Genomic DNA, 222 nt, shown 5'->3' on the forward strand with positions numbered 1-222 from the left:
GGGGACATGGGGACACAGGGGGACACGGCGGGACACAGGGAGCTTGGGAGGACACGGAGGGACACGGGGGGGGCAGAGGGACTCGAAGAGACCCCGGGGAACACGGGGGGATAAGAGAGGGGTTCCAGGGGGGCCGGGATGGAGGGTGACCCTCCTCGGACACCCCGAAGGTGCGGGTGACACCTGGGGACAGAGCACAGGCGCTGCCCGGGGGCTCCGGGC

Source organism: Corvus brachyrhynchos, unplaced genomic scaffold (assembly GCF_000691975.1).
Source record: "Corvus brachyrhynchos isolate BGI_N302 unplaced genomic scaffold, ASM69197v1 scaffold496, whole genome shotgun sequence".
In the NCBI taxonomy this organism is placed as follows: domain Eukaryota; kingdom Metazoa; phylum Chordata; class Aves; order Passeriformes; family Corvidae; genus Corvus; species Corvus brachyrhynchos.